Source organism: Podarcis muralis, chromosome 5, assembly GCF_964188315.1.
Source record: "Podarcis muralis chromosome 5, rPodMur119.hap1.1, whole genome shotgun sequence".
Classification (NCBI taxonomy): Eukaryota; Metazoa; Chordata; class Lepidosauria; order Squamata; family Lacertidae; genus Podarcis; species Podarcis muralis.
In genome coordinates, this window is record NC_135659.1 from 74,560,006 (window position 1) to 74,582,403 (window position 22,398).

At 44.4% G+C, this 22,398-nt stretch overlaps 1 protein-coding gene across 12 annotated transcripts in view; it reads right to left on the reverse strand.

The window, feature by feature from the left end:
• EPB41L1 (erythrocyte membrane protein band 4.1 like 1) overlaps nt 1–22,398 on the reverse strand; it is a 163,190-nt gene that overhangs the window by 79,601 nt on the left and 61,191 nt on the right. The window contains exon 1 of one of the 12 annotated variants that reach the window (XM_028734930.2): nt 5,107–5,346. The exons of the other annotated variants lie outside the window; for them this stretch is intronic. The gene's annotated coding sequence lies outside the window, so the exon portion shown is untranslated. Of the gene's footprint in view, nt 1–5,106; nt 5,347–22,398 lie in introns of those variants that run through there. 12 annotated transcript variants of the gene reach the window in all.

Genomic DNA, 22,398 nt, shown 5'->3' on the forward strand with positions numbered 1-22,398 from the left:
ACCCTTTCGTCTAGTGAGTTTTTCGTCTTGCGAGGCATTCGTCTTGCGGGGCACCACTGTATAAAGAGATGGCAAAACAGACAGCACTGATAAAAGATACAAATCTAGAATCCTTTTAAAAAGACTGGAAACCCTTTCTGCTCTATATAAAAAATTTATTACCCATATTTCAAACGTAAGAAAACATCAGAATATATTCTAAAAACATGTTAAGAGAAGACGAATTACCCATATTTCAAACGTAAGAAAACATTAGAATATATTTTAAAAAACATGTTAAGAAGGATGAAATTAGATAAGACAGAAACTAAAAATGCAATTGTATGTAATTTGGGTTATAAATATTGATATTGGTTGAGCGGGAAGTTACTAGTTTTGTTGAAATGGAATATAACTGTTGAGTAACAAATGTAACTTTCTATATGGGGAAAAAAATAAATATTATAAAAAAGAAAATGATGGTCAAAAGGCCCTATGGAATCCATCTCTGTGGTTCAGGCTTACTCTCCCTAGCAGACAAGCCACCATTTTTATTAACTGGGGAATGTTCACAGCAGTTTTGCCAACTATGCTGGGTTCACATCACCGTGACAGCTGGTAGGGTGGGGTTCAGACTTCATTCTCCTCTGAAATCACTGGGCATGGTGGAAATGATAATGATGATAATAATAATAATAATAATAATAATAATAATAATAATAATAATAATTTATTTATACCCTGCCCATCTGGCTGGGTTTCCCCAGCCACTCAGGGCAGCTTACAGTGAATATAAAAACATAGTAAAACGTCAAACATTAAACCTTCCCGAAACACGTCTGCCTTCTAGAAGTTGGGTAGTTCTTTATCTCCTTGACATGTGAGGAAGGGCGTTCCACAGGGAGGGCTGTAGGATGGAGTGGAAGGTGGCTGCTCCCTTAACTTAAAGAGTTTGGAGCATGGAGAGAATTTAACTGCCGATTGCTGCAAGTGCCAGCCCCCAACCTAAGCACAATAGTACTATAATATAAAAATAAGGAGATGTGTTAGGGTTTGTGTAGGGCTCCTGAGAAGAACTGGTGTTTGCAAAGCAATCTGTACCATCAAGTCCTGAACCAGAATTCTGCTATATATATAGCACTCAAGCTTGGTGTGAGAGGTTTGGCCTTGGATACTTTTAGCACTTGCAACCAGGCCTCTGCCATTGTTAGGTGTGAAATCAGGTCAACTCCAAAGGACTGGAAGCTGACTAAGGCCATCCTCTGATCCATGTTCCATGTTCCATACAACTCCACAGCTGCAATGAAGAAAGTCAGATGAAGGGTCTCCCATTGCAGAATAAAGGCCAAACTTGGTAAGGCAAGTAAAATATTTGTGATTGCCCTCTCCTGACATTTTTTAATGGAAGGGAGAAAAGAAGGTACTTGTATGTTTTACCCTGTTGGGCAAATTACAGCTGGCAGGGATTTCAACTGGGGAAGGGGTGAATGGAAGAAAGGCTTAATCTCATCCCCCTCTCATGGGCATCATCCAGATTAGCCTGTCACCTGCCACTTTAGCATGTGCATATATATATATATATATATATATATATATATATATATATATGGAGATCCAATCATAGATTTTCCTTCACATCATCCAATTTGTCTTCTGGAAGCCTGAAGACATCCTGGCTGAACACCATTTCATTTAGGGATCTTTTTAGACAGACAGCTAACCTGCAGCACGGCTCAGTGAAACAAACAAAACAAGCAATTATTGGCAAGGGGAAGTATTAGCTTGCACTGCAGCAAAAACAACAGACAGCCTTGTGGCACCTTAAGAAGACGACACAAATATATTATGACATTTATAGGAAAAGGTTCCTATAAATGGGGAAGGAAAAGGTTCAGATATAGTAACTGCAGGATATTCACCCAGTTTAGTTACTGAGCCAGTTCCGAAGGTCCAGAAAACTTCCTTTTAAACCCATAATAGGACACATTCAGGGCTAGATTCACCCAGTGCTGTAGCTGGGGGGTGGGGGGGCTAGCCCTGGGTGAAGCCTCAATGGAGGCCTGTGTGTGTGTACAAATGCGTGTGAGGGAGGTATCAAACTGGGTATTTGACCCGGGTGAAATAAAGCCTAGTTTTGCCCCTGGATTCACCTAACCAGCCCCATCACTGGAAGCCCTGAACAATAGGGTTTCCTCGCTTCCACCACACCTCCTGCAAAATTGGTTTGGGAGTGGGTCAGGAGAACTCTCCGACCAGTTTGTGGGAAAAGAAAGCATCATTCCGTCTGGCAAGCTGGAATGCCTGCGCAGACAGGACAATGGGAAGAACACAATGCTGAACTGCACCCATAAATTCCAAGCACCACACTCCACTCTGTTTTTGGTTGTCAGTATAACGGGCCCATCCATCTGCAAATTCAGGGATGGCATCAGCCACACAGCAGTTCTGAACTTTGTTCAACAGAAAGCAAACTTACTGCACTCTCTGATATGAATGATGTTTCGAAATGAAGGAAAACTGCACTTTCCCCCGGAAGGTTAAGGGAGCGCTTAATTTTTGTAGGCTAACATCCACATTTTATTTATTTACTGACTGACTGATTAGAATAATTTCTTTACTACTTTTCATTTAAAAAACAAATCCCAAGGTGATTAGCAACCATAAAACAACAACAAAATTAAGCATACAAATACAACATCACAATTATAGAACTAGAGTGGTTGAAAGCTGGCACTGATGGTCTGGAAATGCCTGTGCAAAAACAGTGGGTTTTTAGTGCATGACAGAAACAGACCATCACTGACTTACGGCAAAGAGCTCATTCCAAAGAGTAGGTGCCACCTCCGAAAAGGCCTGCTTCTACATTGCTCCAATACAGAGTTGTGCAGGTTGCAGCCCAACAAAAAGGACTTCCTCCAAACATCTTGGTGAACAAATGCTCAGACAACATTACAGAGGTCTTAATGTGTTGAAATTGACTCCTGTTTAACTGTTCCTTAGCCTTTAACCACAGGCTGACTCCCTTCCTTGTAGTATGTGGGTCACTGGTGAAAGGAGCATATTTTCATGTTTCAACTCAAGATGCTTTCTTCCAGCTCAGTAAATACTAATCCCCTTTGAAACTATTATCACATAACTTCTTCTGTTTGTAAGAGCATAAAAGAGCCCTGCTGGAGCATGTCAGCGGCTCATCTAGTCTAACAAGGTGGCCAACCAGAGGTCTCTAAAAAGCTCATAAGTAGGATCTCAGTGCAACTGCACACTCCTCACTTGCAGTTCCCAGCAACTGGGATTGCAAATGGCAGTAGAACATAGCCATTCTGGCCAGTAATCAATGACTGCCTTAACCTCCATGAATTTGTCTAATTCTCCTTTAAGTTGGTGGCCATCACTACATCTTGTGAGAGCGAGTTTCACCGTGATGACGTGTTGTGCAAAGAGGTATGGGATGCCGCAATTATTGTAACTCATGTAAACTCTCCTTTGAAAAATCTACTATGGATCAACACTGTCTCACCAGTGTCAGGGATGTCACAATAGAAGAGGAGGATGACTACGGTAATCTGCTGCTGCTCCCTGCCCCACTCTTTGCCTGCCCTCCATTCCCCCCAGCTGTGGGGCAACAAAGGAGTTCTGTTTACTCTTGCAACTAGGGAGAGGAAGATGAGTGAAAGGACTAAGGGAGAAGCAGGCTAGGAAAAGCCACATCTCTATCCTCCGTCATAGCTGAGGAGCTGTCCCTTTAAATCAGGGATGGGGAATCTCTGGCCCATGGCCTGTTGCAGTCCTTAGAGGGCACCCATTTGGTACTGAGGCCTCTGCTCCTTGCTCACAACCTCATTTTTTACTAGGCCGCCACAGACGGAAGGGGAAAGCAGCAAATTGCAGGTGCGGTCCACTTTCCCCCACTCTCGCCTTGCCTTACTTATCCCACGGTTTTTCACATAGTGTTTAGTCATCCTGCTCAGGTTGCAAAGGCCAACAAGTCCCGAGTGAGGCTTTTCTGTGTGTCTGAAAGGATGGCAGGTGCGAGATCACTCCTGCAACAATGCTCCAAAAATGAGAGGAACCACCAAAAGCCATCATCCAGCCCCCCACCCACTTCCTGCCATGCAGCTATTAAAAGCACAGGAGCTCCTTTCCAGACTAGGCACTGACAGAATTCTATATTTGAAACCTGGGGGCTTCAAAGGAGTGCAGCCATCTCCTCACAGATGCACCTTCAGGTGCTTACAACACAGCAGTGGCCCCAGCACTACTTTACAGCTTTACATGTAGCACCATAGTCATTCTAGGCTTTTCAAGGGAACATTTCATAAAGGGAAGGGCAGTGCCCTAATTATGGAAGAAAATGTAGAAGTTCTTTACTAGAACCCATAAACCTCACACCTGGACTCCTCCTGCTTTTAGCCAAATCATGCCCCCCTTTAGCCTCCTAAAAGCAGTAGCAAAGTGGGCAGGGGAGAGAAACAAAACCCTCCCCCGCCCATCCTGCAAGTTTGGGAGGGCAACTGGAAAGAAGAGGGAAGGGCGTAGCTCAATGGAAGACAATCTGTTTTGCCTGCAGAAGGTCCCAGGTTTGATCCCCAGCATCTCCAAGTAGGGCTGGAAGAGACTTCCTGCCAGAAATCCTGGAGAACCTCTGTCAGTCAGTGTAGACAATACTCAGCTAGATGGAGCAATGGTCTGGTGCAGTCTAAGGCAGATTTCTACACTCCTAGCTCTCAGAGTGTTTCCTGTACTGTCATTTCTAGAATACAGCATATTATGCTAGGAGCCATTGGTAGCAGAGACAGCCTCTAGCATACCCTTCTAAAGAACCTGAAAACCTGAATGCAAGAAACAGAAAACCAGCCCAGCCTTTATTGCTGCAAGGGCTTGAGGAGCTGCACTGCACAGACTCAAGGTTACCATGGTGCGGGGGGCAACTCAAGAACTCCAAGCCCAGATGTGTACAACTGTTTAGTCGAGGAGGCAGGCTGGCCTGAAAAGAAACAACGGGGCTAAGAAGCCTCCCGAGAAAGCCTACGTTACAAAAAAATGACAGAGAGAAAGAGAGAGAGAGACTCTTGTAGTCCCCTTCCCTAAAACCTCCCCCCCCCCCCCCCGCAGCTGAGCCGGTCCTACCTTTGAAAGGCTCCCCATCTCTGCTGCGCTGCTGCTCTCCACTGGGCTGCTGCTGTGTGCACAACACACTCCTTTCCGCAGAGCAACCTCTTCTAACTTTAACACCCCCACACATTGATTGATGCATACTGCAGTCGCTGCAAACCTCACAGTCCACAGCTGGGGGGTGGGGAGGAAGAGAAGAGTCTGGGATCCCCTCCCACATCGCCAGGCCAGAGCCTCAGTGACGGCGCTGCCTCTCTCCGTGTTTCTCCCCCCCCTCCCTCCCCCCCATGGGATTTCCCTCTTTTAACACAAATCTAGCAGATGGCTTTAGACTAATAGCAGAAATGCTTGTTAGGCACCCAGCGGTGTTCATTGAGCCGCCGCCTCTTCCCTCTGCGCCCCCGCCACTGCCTTCCGTCTCCCTTAGCTGTAAACATCTGGCTGATTTCAGGGAACAAATCGCTGCTTGCTATCCTCCTGGTATCACACCTTGCTGCTGCAAAAAGCAAAGAGGGGAAAGGAGCCAGAACGTTCCTTTTCTAGGCTTCAAATGGGTCCACATGCCTCCACTGGTTTCAAGTCTTCACACTCATATTAAATTACCTTGACCAAATTAATAAAACAATTTTTGGATGTCAGAGCCATACATCTCAGATGCTGCCATTACATTTTGCCCAGATATCTACTGGAACTAGAAGCCAAACAAAATGGCTATTCAATCGCTACCACCCGTGGAATGGCACCAAGGCAAGGGAGGACATTTTGGAAGCAAGGGAGACAAGATGCAATGGAGGGACAGCTGTTGAAAATGGCCTTTGCTGCGGCAGACTATTATGCCATAAATTAGGCGAAAAGAACCCTTTTTAGCCTGGGGGACATGAATTGCCATCCTGAGATGATTTGGGCATGGGGAGTTGGAATTGTAGAAGGTGAAATTAGAGGGAAATGAAATGGAGAAAAGTACTTAACAGTGGTAATTCACAAATCAATTTTTTTAATGGCACATACATCCTGGCATTGGTAAGCCAATTAACGCATGTAATGTACTACAAATTATTTGTCTTGGTTCAGTCCACAAGTGACAGTACTGAAACTCTTGATGTTTTGTAATTCATCAGTTCTGAATTTTAGTTGTGCGGTCTATCCTGTCATGCTTCACTGCCTCTTAAAAGTTGTTCGGACCATGTTTAGTGGTCTTTATTTCATGATCTTCCAATGTGCTGCATAATTCCAAGACACTGAAGGTTTAAGAAAAACATATTTTTGCTGGTAGAACAGCAGCAATAAATGGCAAGAATGTTCAGCAGTAATGTCATTACGGGGAATGGTGTGGTTAAAGGAGCACATCAACTGTAATTCTCAGCAAGCACCATTAGTTCATCTATAGTAGATGACAGAGAATTTCAAAGCACTTGCTAAAATAGAGATCTAGTTCACATGGGATTTTGAAGAAGCATTATGCTCACAGATAAAGAAATCCCAAAATATTATATTCCTTGTAGTCAACATGAGCGCTCAAAATAGTGGAGGCTTGGAAACAGTGCTATCTTGTAGCTTTGCCAATTTTACCTCTGCCCTAATAATAAGCAGACTTGACTACTCCTAGACAAGGTGCTGCCCTTGGAAATTACTCTGAGACTTCAACTGATGGGAGCTGACCTCCCAGATGAATTGTTGTTGCTTATCAAGAGAGAGAGAGAGAGATGAGATGGCAGAGGGAAAGTGTCAATTCACCGGCTGAACTAATCTGGTGCTCCTGCTGGTGTATTTGCACCATGGCACCTGCTCTGCTGCTCTTCTTCTGCCCCTGCAACTAAGTAGCAATGATTGACCAATTGGGAGGTTGGGTAAACACCTCCACTGTACAATGCTGTCTGCCACTGCTTCAGGGGGAGGCAACAGGCAGAATGTGCATGTATCATATATAATTAAGACAGGGAGATGCGTGTGTGCATGTGTTACACACACTGCAGTAAATAAGTAAAAAGAAAAAGAAAAAAAGCTTCTGTTGTAGAAATCAACTTCTGCCAGTTAACTGATCTTTCCAGCAGATGTGCCTTCCATCTGTTTGTTACCAGGCAAAACACAAGAAAGAGGCTCTGCCCTCTCACTCTGCTGCCCCACCAAATATTACCTGGGTGCCCTTTCAACATTCAATTAGCTAGACAGTTACGAAGTAGCAAGGAATACGAGTGGCCATTAGGCAGTCCCCTCAAATAAGTCACATGTGACATTGCTGCAAACACCGTGGCTTGTACGTAACCCCATAAACATGACAATGAGGCTATTCTTCCATTACCAAGTAGTTATTAGTACATAAATAACGACTCCTTTAGTGGGGCGGCATGAGAATGTGCTGAGAACTCAATGCAATACAGAACATCCAAGAACAGCAGGATGGGACTGAGGTTTGCTCCCCATTTGTTTAGTCCTACCTCAGGCATCCCCCATCCCACCTGACACAATTATGATTGTGCAAGGAACTGAGGGGCACAGCTGGGCTTCCTGGTCCTGCTCCCTCTGTCACATCCTCATCACCTGATCCATGCACCTCTCATGTCTTGCAAGAACAACTTGCAGCGAGGAACTCGCAAGTTTCTAGGCTCCCTGTAGAATTTTTAACCCAGATCCTCCACCAATAGCTTGCCAGTTAGAGTTAGCCAAGTTAGCTGCTATCTTCAACCATGTCACACACACAAAGAGATCTGAGTGTGGGTTCCTACCGCAGGTAAGATAAAATACACCATTCATTGACCTAACGGATACATCTCTTAATATTTAAAAGAGTCAACTTCCCCCAGGATTAATTGTAATAGTACTAATGGTCAACAAAAAGTGCAGAGTTATACACTGATCAACCTTTTATTTTTGCACAGTCAGTTGAATGGCTGCTTTGTGAAGGACTTGGCAATATGGCTATATGACACAGGGAAAAACAACCGTGATTGTGCAAGTTGATACTAAAAGCTTTTACCTGAAGAATACTGTGAGAAGCTCATTACCCTTGAGGTTTTTCCAAGGGTAGGAAACCACACTTTTTAGCCACTGAGAATAAAGCAGGAAGCACAGATCTATGCACTGCTTTACTGACTACGTTTTGGTCAGTTTCTTCAACCAAGGAGACACCCAGACATATCTAAGCAAGAGTTTATTTAAGCTGCCCATACCAAACTGCAGAAGTTTAGTACCCAGGAACGCAACAAGTCACCTGAAAAATTCACTCAGGACAGCACTACGGATATCACTGGAAACTCAGCCAGCTGAAAATCTGATCCATCCTTGGTTGTATCAATGATGCAGTCATGGGTCTTTATGTTTTGATCCCACATGAATAGAGTCACATCCACACCATACATGCAAAGAACTCCAATACAATTCTAAGTCATAGATTTTTCCAAAGAATCCTGGGAATTATGGTTTGTTAAGGGTCTTCTAATATCTCTAAGGACCTTTAACAAACTACTGATCCCAAGATTCTTTGGAGGAAGCCATGACTGCTAAAAGTGGTATAAGAGTGCTTTAAGTGTAGGGTATTAATGTGAACTCTAATCAACCAGACGGGACTGCACCAAGTCCAACTGCTATGCTGAATAGGGCTGGGCAATATCTGGTTTTCAACATCACAATACATCACCAACTAAATATCAAGATATCACAATATATCACAATATATATCTGCACCAGCAGAGGGCCTTGCTAGGCCCCCTCGCGAAGACAGAGGATCCCACCATACCTCCCCGCAGCAGCAGAGGGCTTTGCCATGCCTTCTCTTGGCAGCAGAGGGTCTTGATGTACCTCCCGGCAGGAGACAAGGTGCCTGCAAATTATCTGTAAAGTATCGGTTCAGGGGACCTAACCCCTGGGAAACTGTTAAGTCTCCACATTTGTTCACCAGTATATTGCCTTGTTGAAACACTTATCACTATGTTATTTCAATACTGGTATGGCGATTTATCTCACAGCCCTAAGGCCAAAGAGCAGAAATAATGGCAACAGAATGGGCATGGATGGCCATCTTGCTTGTTCATGTGGGATGCTGTCCTTGCCACCAATTAGAGCTGCATCGCTAAAGCAACCATGGAAGAAGCTACCACAAAGGACGCCATCATCGTCCCTCCTCCTCATGAGTTCACTAATCTTATTGAAACTCTGTTTTATTTCCCCAAAACACCTTGAAACTCTTTAGGCAAGATCTGATGGCTGGCCTGCTTAAAACAATTTACCATTTGTGTATGTACCTAGTTATGATGCACTGGGGGACTTCTGGCCCTCTAGATGGTGTTGGACTGGCTGGTAGCATGGCCAATGACCAATGTGAGTTGGAATCCAACAAAATATGGAGGGCTACAGCTTCTCCACTCCTGACCTAGAGTCTACCAAGCCATGAAATCTTCCTCCCAGTGCTTTTGTCATGAGATTTGTTGCAACCATTTATATGATTCATTATATAAAGCCTACTTCGGGACGCAGGTGGCGCTGTGGGTTAAAGCCTCAGCACCTAGGACTTGCCGATCGAAAGGTCGGCGGTTCGAATCCCTGCGGCGGGGTGCGCTCCTGTCGTTCGGTCCCAGCGCCTGCCAACCTAGCAGTTCGAAAGCACCTTCGGGAGCAAGTAGATAAATAGGGACCGCTTTCTAGCGGGAAGGTAAACGGTGTTCCGTGTGCTGCCCTGGCTTGCCAGAGCAGCGATGTCACGCTGGCCACGTGACCCGGAAGTGTCTGCGGACAGCACTGGCTCCCGGCCTATAGAGTGAGATGAGCGCACAACCCTAGAGTCTGGCAAGACTGGCCCGTACGGGCAGGGGTACCTTTACCTTTTTATAAAGCCTAAGTCAGGGTCCATAACTAGGTTTGTAGATACAAAACTGAAAATGCCTATAAATATTTCACAGCTATTACCCATCGCCTACAGATGCTGCGCAGATATAGACACACACAATAAAATGAATGGTGTAGTCATCAGAAACTACACATCACTGACCAACTCTTGGAAATGTTAACAGCATGAGGATGGAAGTTAAAAATAGTCCTGGACAGACAGATTTGTGGGCAGAGGAAATTATTTAAAATCATAGAAGGGAAGCAAAAAAAAATTACTCATTTCTTGCCTGCATGGACTTGAGAGCCCATACAAATACGCACAGCATATTAATTTCAACAAACCGATCTATAAGTGTGTTTAAGTGTTCGATAAGAACAACAAAAATATATGCATACTATGTAAAACAAAATCTGTAACCCACATGTAGTGCATGATTAATCTAACCCCCTGGAAAAGGAAATGAATTTCCATCAGCGGAATCTCTCTCTTTCTCCTCAGCAGAATTTTGCATCCATGTTTCCAGAGCAGCTTAGCAAAATGGCTACATATTTTGCATTGATTTTCCTACATGAGGTTTCTATGAGCTCCGCTCAACTAATTCAGTGCAGAACGAACTACAGAGGGTAAGGCAGAAACAATCCCTTTGCGATGCTTGCTTTGTGGTCAGAAGTGACTGTGTTCCCTGGGCACAAAGAGAGCCATTCAATGTGTTGCTAGTAAAGCTCTGGTGTTCATTATTGCCTTGTGGCTAGGGTTGTGCTGAGTAGAGACACTGTTCATTTATACCGCACACATAATGCTGACAGTGGACAAGTTTCATTCTTGCAGATGAGATGCTGCACGTTGCAGTTTGGGACGCTGCCAGGAGATTATGTCTGACAGCTTTATATTTACATCAAGACATTAATCCCAAAGGATCTACAGATTCATATACATAGCAGAAATAACATCACGGAGTATTGAAATGAAGCCACTGCTGTCGTTGCTCAAACAAGGAAAAGCGAAGAGTAATGTATTCTGCTAAATTCACCGAGATGCTGCAATGTCAGAACAAGCGAGTTCTGCAGTAAAATGCTGTAGTGCTTCTGTTCAGGGGTCCAGTCAGCCTGCCATATTCTCTGTAGGAATACTCGATTTCATCCCCACACCTTCCATCAGTCAGCCACCATTCTAGGGCTACAGCATGCCCAGGCTCCTTGGTCTGTTTAGGGCAGGGGTCAGCAACCTTTTTCAGCTGTGGGCTGGTTCACCATCTCTCAGACCATGTGGTGGGCCGGACTATATTTCTTTTTTTTTTGGGGGGGGGGGATGAACCAATTCCTATGCCCCACAAATAACCCAGAGATGCATTTTAAATAAAAGGACATGTTCTACTCATGTAAAAAACACCAGGCAGGCCCCACAAGTAACCCAGAGATGCATTTTAAATAAAAGGACACATTCTACTCATGTAAAAACACACTGATTCCCGGACCATCCGTGGGCCAGATTGAGAAGGCAATTGGGCCGTATCCGGCCCAGGGGCCTTAGGTTCCCTACCCCTGGTTTAGGGATTCCACAAACACACACACTGTACCTCCTTGTGGATTTTTTCTACTAAACATATTTTGTACTTCTGCAGACCTTGGGGCTCATCCAAGCCTGTTTATATTTCATTCTTGCTTATGGATTGTGTCAGTTTGGCTACATAAATGTCAACACTTGGGGAATGAGATGGCTATTAGTATACAGGCTGCTATCTTTTACTAAACAAGCATAGAATTTGGTCAAGAGTAAATGAAGAATTTTATGTTTCACGGACTTCTTCATCAGAACCACTAAATATCTATGAAACACATGATTACATACTTCTAACCCCTACCTAACCCAGCAAAAGATATAAAAGTACTTCTATATCTTAATTATTGAAATGAGCAATTTAAGCTGTGCTTAAATCTCTCCAATAAGACAACAACACTTAATTTTGTTTGAATAAAACACTTTGTGTCTTCTGTTCCTTGGGGTCAATAGCCTGATCAATAGGGATCAATAGAGATGTTGCATGGAAAATGGAGCAAGCTTGTATTTTCTTGCTCTGAAGCCATTGGAGCTGAACCAATGGCTTCAAGTTACAAGAAATGAGATTTCAACTAAACATCAGGAAAAACTTTCTGACAGCTGTTCGACAGTGAATCAGACTCGCTCTGGAGGTTGTGGGCTCTCCTTCCTTGGAGGTTTTGAAGAAGAAGTAGAAGCAGAAGAGGAGGAGTTTGGATTTGATATCCCACTTTATCACTACCCTAAGGAGTCTCAAAGCGGCTAACCATCTCCTTTTCCCTTCCTCCCCCACAACAAACACTCTGAGGTGAGTGGGGCTGAGAGACTTCAGGGAAGTGTGACTGGCCCAAGGTCACCCAGCAGCTGCATGTGGAGGAGCGGGGACGCGAACCCTGTTCACCAGATTACGAGTCCACCGCTCTTAACCACTACACCACACTGGCAGAGGTTAGATGGCCATCTGCCATGAATGCTTTAGTTGAGATTCCTGCATTGCAGGGGGTTCAACTAGATGACTCTTCCAACTCTTTGATTCTATTGTTTTATGAGATCATCAAGCAGAACATTCACAGAACATAGAAAGCTGCCATATACTGAGTCCGTCTAGCTCAGTTTCATCAACATTGACTAGAAGTGGTTTCTCCCTACCTGGAGATGCCAGGGATGGAAACTGGGACCTCCTGCATTCAAAGGAGGTGCTCTGCTACTGAGCTACAGCCCCTTTCTCAGAGAACTATTGATGCAAATCCTTTAAACGTTCTAAATGGGATTGAGCAAGGATGGTGGGAGCACAAATCGTGTTTAGATGAAATCAACCGGCATACTTTGAAATGGGATTATTAGCTTTATTGAATTAGTTCAATGAAATGAAAGGTCTCAGGGAGATACTGATCTGCGAAAAAGAAAAGAACGTATCACCTTAATTCGGTCCAGTTCTAACTACTTCTGAAACTCAGCTAAATGGATGTGAAGCCATTTACTTTCATAACTTTTGATGACACAGATAACAAACCTGGCACTCTTTAAAGTACTAGATTGATGTGATTCTTAATTTATACATATAGAAATCACTTGGAAAGTGGACTGAAAATGGTCACTGCTACCCAGATGACAATATAAATACTGGCCACAATCCACTGCACCATTAGACACACTTAAGTCCCATTGATAGGAGCCTGGCTTAAATATGCCTAACTCAAGAGGCAAATGGCCACTGCACAGTCAGTCAAGTCTGGGCTGTTATACCCCAGGAGCATACTAAGAACTGAACAGCTCAAGGAAGCATGGAACTGCTGTCCCAATGCAAGTCAAGCTGTGCGGCATGACCAGGCGAGCAAGTCAGATTAATCATTCCCAGGATGCTTTTTTTATACTTTGCCCTTTCTTCAATCAAAGAAAATCTCCCTCTTTGCCTTACTTGCACAGTTCTACCTCCTCTCCAAGAGCACTGTGGGAATGATTCATCTCAACGCTGGCAGGTGCTGCTTCACTCACTGCATTAGCAATCAAGAAAGTGTCAGTCACAATCTAGAAAAGGAGAGCTGCTGGTATTATGGAAAGGAATTCCTGGGTGCTGCCCTCAGGGCTGCCACCAAAGTTCGTTGGTTTCTGAATTTTATTCATTTAAAACACGTGTTGGCCACCCAATCAACAAGACTGAAATTGAACTAAAAATATTTCTCAAAAAATCAATCAATCCCACTTCCTGCCTAAACAAGCCAGCAGAAATAATCTGTTCCTAGAGCAATAAATAAATAAATGTGGTTCTAAAAGGACTTTGGTGCCAATAGGATCTTCATTGGTGTGACCATTTCTTAACCAGGGTGACACCTCCAAAAGGGCCTCTCTTTAGTAACCATCTGTCTCACCTCTATAGGTACTGAAATCTGAACTGCTGAAGTTCAGCTATAATTTAGTTATTAAATTTGCCCCTGGTTTCTTTAAATTAAAGGGCAACAGGGGCAAGTGAGGTGGACAGCTGTCCTTTCTTATCCCAGAAAGCCCAACATTTCTTCCAGCAATGTCTGCCTGGGTATCATCTTTTGAGATTTCTCCAATATTGGAAAGTGTCCAGTAGGTGGTAGTTTTGTCTTTAACTTAACAAGCCTGTTCATCACTCAAGCAGCAGATCATTGGGGAGAGGGGCAGCAACACTGCTTGTGTCTCTCCACCTTTCTTGTTCCGCATTCCGCACCTCAGCTGCAAAGTGGTACCCATCCCTCATCTCCCGCACAGCTCCAGCTCCAGGTGGGAGAAAGGCAGGCACCAGGCAAATACTGAGTCTTCTAAGGTCACGCATGCACTTTGTGATGCCACACAGGTGCATCTGTGCTTAATGCCTTTGCTAATAGCTTAAACACATAAAACTCTATTGAGATTGGCAGCAGAAGCAGGGAGATGCCTGGAAGATAGGTGAAAGGTGGCTTTCGCTATAACAAAAGCTAGGTCTGCCTCCGTGCCCCTTCTCGGATATCCACTCTTTTGATGCAAATCAGTGCTAAGTTCCTATTACCTGTGATCTAATACATCAGCACTAGAGTTTGTGTAAGGCTTTTCACGCAGGCAGTCAGCTTAATTGAAAAGTTCAGCTTTGACATGTGTGCAAATTGTGAATTGCAACATTTTATATCCCCAAATATTAGGTCCCTCTCATACTTACAGCCGGCTGTGAATCTATTTTTGTGTTTGTTTTTACTCTACTGGTGCTCTTAATATATCCAATTTGGTGAAGTCGTTTTGTATTTTCTATCTACTTTGAATGTTGATACATTGCTGGAATTTTATAATACTTGCAGGCAGAATGTTCAGGGTTGTTAGCTTCCTTGAGTACCTTTGCAACTATTTCTGATTTTGCATCTACGCATATAAATTGGCATATATGAGCTTTATGCAAATTTGTGTCTTCTTTTGTTCTATTTTTTGGTGATGCATATCTTGTATTTTGGTGAAGTGTAAGTGGCACCCTGGGGAAAGTTTTAAGAAGCAACAACTCTGTTCATTAAGCAGAGAAAATACAGTGCTAAAAATGTGGTTGCCAAGACAAGCACCTTCTATTTCAGGAGTGAAGGGCCTGTGGCCCTCCAGGTGCTGTCAAGACTGTGACTCCCACTGAGCCCAGCCAGCATGTTCAGTGGTCAGGTATGATGGGAGCTGGCACCCAGAGATATCTGGAGGACCACAATCCATTTTAACACTCTTTAAGTCAGACTTGCACAATGTGTGACCCCTCCAAGCAGGAAAAAAACCCACTATCCATATTTTCTTCTCTTCCAACTACTGACAACAACCACCAGTTGGCCTCAGTGGAACAGTTCGGCTGGTTAGAGCATGGTGCTGATAACACGAAAGTCACAGGCTCAATCCCCATGGGACAACTGCATATTCCAGCTTTGCAGGGGGTTGGACTAGATGATCCTCAGGGTCCCTTCCAACTCTACAGTTCTATGATACTACCACCTGCACCCCTAATTCTGCAGTCCCTGGAAAGTGGCATAAACAAGGAGGTTCACAGAGCACATGCTGTGCCACCATATATGGTTAGTGAGTGGAATTTGGCTTAGCGGGTTGCAAGTGGTGCAGAAATACTCTTGATGTAGCAAGCAAAACCTGTTGCACTTTAAGGCCTTTTTACAGAGCTGTCAAAACCACACAGCAGTTTTCGAAATCCAAGTGCTTGTCAATTTATTGTCAAAATAAAGATTACACTATTGAATTACAAGTGAGGTTTTGGTGATACTTCTGATTATGTATTATATTAATATTTTCTCTCAAGTGAGCCCTGACAGAACGCATTTAGTACTTGGAAATTTTTCTTTTTTAAAAGCACTGCCTGAGACCCAGAGGCATGTAGTTTATTCACAGCACTGCCATCTGTCACAGGGGGTGGGGGGACTTCAATTAAAATTCAAACTCTTGCACTCTAAATGCAAGGAAAAACCTGGGTAAGTTCTAACAATGCATGGTAAGTTAAGAGTCTTTTTAAAAAAGTCCCTTCTGTCCTGTTAGATAAGATTACAATGTCAATGGGGCCTCCCTTACTCTGCCTCCAAGCAATTTCTAGAGATGCCTTCACTTGGTTGAACTGAGCATTCAGGTATTGATAGCTGTCCTTCCAGTGCCAGCCCAAGACATTTTGCTGCATAAAGCAGAACCCCAATCCCTCACTCCCCACCCTTACACCCAGTTAAGGCAATAATAATAATAATAATAATAATAATAATAATAATAATAATAATAATAAAGTCTTGCCCCAGGCCCTGCCTTCAGCTATTCCACCCTGCCTCTTGGTACCACCCAAAGCAGTTGGCTTCCTTTGCTGCATGGTATGTGCCTGTCTAAAGAGGAACACCAGAAGCAGGGGAGATTCTCCACAGCAGTTGGGGAGAACCTCCAATCCACACAAGCCTATTTAAGCCTGACAGGGGTCCTAATTTAGTTGTAAGGCCATTTCCCCCAAGCCATGCCCACCTGCCCTAAACACCTGAAGATGTGGAGCAGGTAAAAAGACATGGATGGCTCCCTACTGAAAATGGGGTTAGCAGGGATCACCAATCGGCTGATTGTTGGCACTTGCAAAGCCCTGTACTTTTGCCCAGGTGGTTTTATTTCAAACCATACGGACAAAGGAAAATGTGTCACCTGACGTGGTGATATTAGGTGACCGACAGGTGGGTGGCTCTGCCAACCTATCAAAATTGCCCATGGACAGGTTGGGTAACCTAAGTAAGCATGGGGGTGGGGGGAGAGATGGTAAATAGCCACAAGTGTCTTGAAATATACAGGCATGTTATTAAATTACCATATGCAAACATGGCATGAGGAAACTGTAAAAGTGAATTATATAAAGGTGTGGGTGGGTGTTAAAAAAAAAACCAAGAACCACAAAACACACACACCCCCAAAAAAAGAGAAACCTGGTCATTTTAAAACCAGCTGGGTTGCAAGACCATATATATATATATATAACACCAGGAGACCCTGTTAGCTCCCAAATATATTACTCAGGAGCAAATCAGATAAATCCGAACTTTGATAGCATGCCTTTGGGGTTGAAGGAAATCAATCCTTCTCCTTGAAACTTCACATTGGCAGTAGATTGTGAGAAAAGGATATAGCAGGCCTAACAAGATGGGCGTGTGTGGAAATAACCTGAAGCTAAATATATAATAACATAAAAAGAAGAAGAAGAAGAAGAAAATAATACGGAAGAAAATCACCAGCTGCAGGAGAAAGCAGTGCAACCTGCACAGAACTAATGGGGCAAAATAGAACCAGAAAATCTGCAAGAGCAAGCATATAGGAAATGGTGTACTCTGGGAATGTGGGGAAAGAGGCCAGATGGAGAAAAGAGATGTCAAGGTCACTCTGGAGCACATTAGGGGGTAGGAAGGCTAGGCTTGTTTACTAATGGCTCTAATTACAAAACCAGCATCCAAAGAGGATAACAGCAGCAGTAGCTGAGTCAGGCTGCTCCCAATGACTAGGCAATCTACTAGACCCATCACAAACAAGCTGTCTGGGAAGAAATACGTTCCGACAGATGCATTTTTTTTCCTTCTTTCTCAGGCCAGAGCTGTCTGACCTCTTGACGGCTGCTGAGAGTCAGAAGGCTCAGGGGAGAATTGGTATTTTCCAAACAGAAAGAAGCAAACGCTTGTCTGTTATTTGGTGCATTATCCTCTGTCAAACTTGGGAGTGATCATTACAGGCTCCTTCTTGCTTAGAGTCAACTCCTGTGTCCCCAAATGGGTGCCGATGAGATGAGCCAAGTTGGGCCGGGTGTCAGCGTAGCTGGTTGCTGATGCCTGCGAGACACCAAAAGGAACCAAAGCAGACTCAGTGGGCTGTGGTTGTTTGTGCAGCTGGGAAGCAAGAGAGCAAAATGTGTTATGGAAAACAAGAGGTGGGAAATTAAAGCTAGCCTGGTTCAGTTGTCAGAATATTTGACTAGAAGCCCAAAATTCTGGATCTGTTTCCTTTAGGGCTTTAGCCATGCCTGGTGCTTGTGGGCATTTGCACCCTGATTGGTTGCTGGAATAATTCAAGTCTCCTGGGAAATCCAGACAGGTTTCAGAGCAGAAATCCCAGCCTCTCAGGTGGTGTGGCTGCTGGTTCAATGCTTCCAGGCTGCTCTTACCATCTGATTGTTGCCTGGAGTATTGTTTGGTATTGGCTTGGTTCTCCAGAGCTCAAGTTCTACCAAGACTGAGATGATGTGCTGTGGGCTCCATTCCTAGGGCTACTTCCAGCCCACAGCTCTGGGGGAAGAGTCCCGCCAGCATGCCCCTGATGCCGTGCGCTCTGTTGGCCTTTGAACAGAAACGTTCCCGGCTTCCCCATCTGTGAAACAGAGATAGCAGCGTCCTGCCTCCTGGAACTGTCTGGAGGGCGAACACAATATAGATGGCAAAGAATCTTGCAAATTCAGATTCAAAGCACTCCATAAAAAAAGGACAGAGAACAGTAGCAGCAATTATCATGCTAACCACGCACATCATCTGCCTTCCAAAAGGCCTACAGATTTGCTTCGTACAAAGGCAATCTGTTGCCTTAGCAAGGTCTCCTGGTAAGCAGACTCTGTTCTACCACCCAGATCAGGTTGGCAAAACCTTGTGCCATGCTAGGCTGTCAGAAAATCAAGCCTGTTCTTCAGATGCCATTAACGTGAGGCAGCCACAGTCGGTCCTTGCAGTCGGTATGTATTAGTATACATATTAGTATACCAAGAAGTACTTCTGACATTGCCCAGCAGTAGGGCTCCGCTCACCCACATTCCAAACAAATGTCACACTTAACTGGATTGGTTCATCTCCATGGGATCTTTGGGCAAGGATACATGGATTCTCTCTCCTCAGCCATCATATTAAATGCAGGCATTGAAATGCTCCTAACCATGAAATCTCTCTGATTTTATCCTTGAATGGCCCTCTCTCAAATGAGTGCTGCTGCCCAATGAGAGACCCCACATGGAATGTACTAGCGGGTAAAGGAATGGAGCGACTTCAGAACTCGCCTCGACTAAGAGCAGCTCCACGGGAGGTGACGCCCACACAAGAAGCGTTCTTTTCACACCGCTGGAAATGAACACGCAAGCTTCCCCGGCCATGCTGATATGGTTGAAGGGCAAAATAAATTTTGCTGTGTCCTTGCAATCGGTAACCTATTCAGGAGCCCGTCATTTGTATTCTCTGTGGCAACCGGCAGCGCTTTTGGATGACTCAGAAGCTCTGTAGCAAAGGCGGCAGCTCCCTCCTGGCCTAATCGGAACACATCGCAATATCAAAATTCTTGGGAGAAGCCTTGGCTGAAATAGAATATTTCAGTTTACATTTAAAATCCTGTAGTCAGAGCTCCCTAGACCCCAGCAGGGGCAGGCTTCAATCAACCGACTGCAGACTACCTAGTACATCGCTGTCGGGCCTGAACCGACAATTTAAAGGACTCTGCCACTCTTCAATGGGAAGTACATGAAAACCTAAATGTAATCAGTTCCAGTGTAATCTTTCCAACTTTGGGATACTTTGGATAATATTACATCCTGGTGTCCTGCTCTTTCTTTCCCCCCAACCTAAGCTCAGGAATATAGCCAAGATTTCTGGGCATTGCTGATGCTTCTGAGATCCCTCTGTGCATGTCACCTGTAGTGCTTAGCAATGTCAGGAGCTCCCAATCCATCCTGACTTCCTCCTTTATGATTATGACATTTCCTCTTTCTAGTACAGAAAGCGGGGGAAGGGGAGGGAAATTAAGGCTGCATGAGATTTCTCTGCACCAACAGGAGAGATTCATGGATGCATCTCAGCACAATGGCTTAATTTCTCAAGTACACTTTAGCCCTCTAATGGCACACCACTGTGGCATTCATTTTCAGAGTCACTAGGTTAACTCATTTAATTGGACAGTATCACAAGCCCTTTCCACATGTTAATTCCGTGAAGGGACCTCTGGGGATTTTGAGGGTCAGTGGGGCAATGCAACTGGCCTGCCCCAGCTCTTCCCCTGATGCCAATACATTGGAGCATGGATGTCTACAGCAAAGAAGCCCACGTGTGTAGATCTCTGCATGTGCAGGCTTCCCCACTCAATGCACAGACACGCAGCACAGCCAGGAAAGCTATGCAATAGTAGGGGCGGGAGCAGCACTGAAGCCCTGCAATGCATGGAGTTTGATTAATGAATGAAGGGAGCTCCAGTCATAAGGAAGCACTTGAGATGCTTAATGTGGCTCCTCATCAGTGCTCTGCCAAATTTCTGGGGTGTTTTGCATATGGCTGACCTGCATAAACTTGGGACTCGCCCAGCAAAATGCAACCCACAAGCTATGCATATCAACCTCCAAAGTGCTAAATCAGGAGTGTTCTACAGATGTCGTTGGACTACAGCTCCCACTATCCCTCACCAGTGGCCTCTGGACAAGACAAATCTGTCCAGGATTGCAAAAAGAGAGAGAGAGTTATCAAGCACCTGGCAGGACACTAGATTGCTAGTGGGGTGCATTTGGCTTCACTGGATCTAAATTGTGTAGGTCAAGTGTGCAGATAGATGTGACCTTGCTGAATGAGAGACCCCACTTAGAAACTAAAGTGAGGATTGCAGCAGGCTTGGCCTAAATGGAACTGCAGAAATTGGGCCAGAGCTTTAAGAAAATGTTTTTACAAATGGAAAAAGAAGAGAGAAAGGGTGTTTGTTTCCTTAGCGCTACTTTTGCTACTGCCCTGTGCAAGTCTGTATGCTGTGGATGGAACTGTATTACATCTAGGAGGGTGCTAAGAATCCAAAACTGAGATCCTACCAGAGGGGGGTTACCAAAATGGGAGGGGGGGAGGAAAAAGCTCTGTTGCTTTAAAGTCTGGCCTGGAGCCAGCCTTAATATGTAACCACGGTAGCTATGATTCAGTGGCTTTTCCCAGCATTCTTCTGTTTGGGCTGCCTGGAGCAAAATGATCGAAAACGCTTGAGCAAACATACAGTGCTATACAAACCAACTAGGAAGAAAACACACACACACACACACACACACACACACACACACACACACACAGAGTGAACATTGACGTGTTTGGGTTTTTCCCCCCTAAAGCAGAAAATTATGCCCATTATGATAGCATGCGAAGTCTCAAATTCATCTTTGTTTTTGGAACTTTGATTCCATAATCATTTGATATTTAGCCGAGAGAGGAGTGGAATGCCTGTTGCAGATATGCAGGTCCTTCCTACCCCAGGCATCTTGACCCTCTCTCCCACCAGGCTTTGTGCTTGCAGGAGCACAGCTGGCCAACAAAACATTTCACAGGTGTGCACCTCACCCTTCTGGTTTGGCAGAAAGCCCAGTACTTCCTATCACCGGGGATGCAACAGTCATACTGCCTGCCTTTGGATCCATCTGCTGGTACACTTTACGCTAAAAACACAGCGCTAAAAAAGAGCAGATGCGGCAAGGTAAAGAAAGAGAGGCCAGGGCAATGAAACGTAAATCACAATCTCCTTCCTGTTCCAAATCCTAGGTTCTGACCCTCCCTCTCCTGCCCCCCCCCCCAATTTTTTTTTTATTTTGAAACTGGTCAGTGTATGCTCTGGGTCCGGTTCATTCCATATCCAAACGCTACACACTTAAACCACTGTGAGGTCACTTTAAAGTTTTTAAAAACACTAAAAAGTGATGCAAAACAACAGCCTTTCAGACCATGAAATAGGTCTAGTTCACATATCATGCTAAACCAAACTACGACTTGCTGTAGCTCCAGGAAGAGGTTGCGGCTGCTTTGTTCCTCCCTGGTCATTCTGCTGCTCTGCTGAGTTAAGGCAGGGTTTCACTTAGCATATAATCTGAAGCCAGGAGCATGAATTTGCTTCCTCCAATGACCAGCTATAGCCAACAGCTCATGGTTTGTCAAAATCATGGTTTAACACAGCACAGCAGCAGAATACCTGGGAAGAACAAAGGGGCTTCAAACTCCTCTCTGGACTCCCATGTGGTTGTACCAAGCCACAGTTTGGCTTAATGCCATGTGCAAACCAATCTGTAGTCTAGATTTTCTGTTAAAAAGTAAGTAAATAAAAAGGCAGTTTAAGAGAAAAGGGTATGCATGGAAACAACTAATTTGTGGCAATATTTCTGTCTCTTAAGCAACCCTGACGTCAGGAGGAAGAGATTTTTGTTACTGATTTACTCTCATCCTTTTTTCATTTTCATTTTTGTATAGGAAACACCACCGCTTTTCTATTTTAACATGGGCGGGGGGCAAAATTGAGGGACAATCAGTAAGGAAATGCTCCTTTTGCCCACTCCAATAACAGAAATTGGCAATGGGGCAATGAAGAGAGGCTACTGGTGGGGCAATGAAGAGGCTATCCATCACTAATCCCCAGCACACACTCATTAAGAAGCAATAATCCAGGCTAAATCTAGAATGGAGGATATTTTAATTAATGTTCCAGGGCAGCTTCTT